Source organism: Aplysia californica, unplaced genomic scaffold (assembly GCF_000002075.1).
Source record: "Aplysia californica isolate F4 #8 unplaced genomic scaffold, AplCal3.0 scaffold00152, whole genome shotgun sequence".
In the NCBI taxonomy this organism is placed as follows: Eukaryota; Metazoa; Mollusca; class Gastropoda; order Aplysiida; family Aplysiidae; genus Aplysia; species Aplysia californica.
Window position 1 is genome coordinate 880,250 of NW_004797422.1, and position 1,840 is coordinate 882,089.

Consider the following 1,840-nt stretch of genomic DNA (forward strand, 5'->3'; position numbering starts at 1 on the left):
TCTCTTTAAACAGAAAGGGGTGGGGGGAGGGCAACTAACGCTGCGTAACATGATACGTGATACGTTGTAATCTCAGCTGCTCTACTTTTAGGTGAAATGGGACCGTACTGACAGGTTGAAGACTACTGCTTGATATTTGTGTACTCAAGATTAATTATCTGCTGCTCGTTTGTTTTGGGGTTTGGTTTTTTGCTTGTTTGTTTGTTTGTTGTTTTTGTTGTTGTTGTTGTTGTTGTTGTTGTTGTTGTTGTTGTTGTTGTTGTCTGTTTGTTTGTTTGCTATCTTATCAATTAAATAAAATCACAATTTGTAGCAAGACATTTTTTCTTTACTGTCTTAAAATCCTCCCTCTAATAAACGAACCGATTAGTGATAGCGCGTACATGCCTCATGTGTTGTTTTTTTTAGTAGAGGTTTTACGGTGCTCGCAACTGCATAAGGTAATATGACCGCCAGGGCCTGCCTCATCATCATCATCATCCAGTGCCAGATATGCGACAGACATCGACGATCATGGTTCTCCATTCATTCCTTTGCTCGGATGCTCTATAAAAAAAGCTACGTTTCCCTAATCTTCCCCTTTTACCCATTTGTTTAGGTTACCCAAGTATGTTGTTCTGGGCCTGCCTCATGTGGGCACAAATTATAGGTAGATGTTCGGCGACTAAGCAGATACTGAAGCGGGATGTCGGGGAGTAATTGCGCGTTGTTTTTATGTATGTTCGCACTAAAGAATGCCTACATCCCAGTGGAGAGACAGCAGACACATTCGAAACTGTCTAAGAAGTTCACGCATTGTCGAGGAGGAAAATGGTCGTTTCAGACAGGTGGCGTCTTACAGTGTCATCTTCTCCTTTTTTTTTTTTCAGGTGTCAGGTCTGGAGCAGACATTAACGATCAAGGCACCTCACGCCTGCCTGTTGTCTGTCTTCTTGATCAGCTCGGGTTTTCTCTATGTGTTATTCGTTGCAAAGTTGCTCAGACCATCTGTGTGTTATTCTTTGTCTTCCTCTGCTATTTTTTCCGTTTATCTTTCCACACAGCAGCAGTTTCTCTAGTCCATTTGATCTACTTACGTGGCCAAATAATCTCAATTGTCTTTTTCTGATGGTTCTGACTATTTAATGGATCTTTCACATCCTGCCATTTGGAGCACTGCTCTCTCACAGTGTCATCATTATTTTATTTTTTTAAATCCTTATTTTTGTGTAAATGTTTTACAGTGCTCGCAACTGCATACGGTCATTTTAATGAGAGCGCGGGACACATTAAACATTTTCAGTCGGTAGGAATTTTGAATTTTGCCCCGAGGGCGACCGAAGCCTACTCTTATCGATTTTGGACGACCAAGGGATCTTTAACGTGCGCAACTTGCACACGGGATCTCGAGATTTTTCGCCCTTGTCCGAGACGGCTAGGTGTAGAACTTAGCTTCCGTAAGATCAGGGGTGTAGCTGAAAGACAGCAGTAAGAAAGAGCCAAGGAGTAGCAGTAGAAAGTCTGCAGAAAGAGTCAGGAGCCCAGAAGGAGTGGGGGCAGAAAGTGGTGACGAAAGCAGACGACAGAACATTTTTAGAGAGCAGGAAAGGATGTGAAAGGAGAAAATATTAGGAAAGAAAATTTTCCGTCCCTATCTGGATTCGAGCCCGGAACCTATTTAATGAGAGGCGAACACCTTAACCTCTAGACCACGAGAGCCCCCTTGTCATGGTTATAATGTTTTTAAAAAATACCTGGGAGGATATGAGGAGCTGGTCGTTTGTAGAGGAGATGAAGTCTTATACAGGATAGGTGGTCATTAGAGCGGGTTTGACTATATTCTATAAAATATGTGTATATA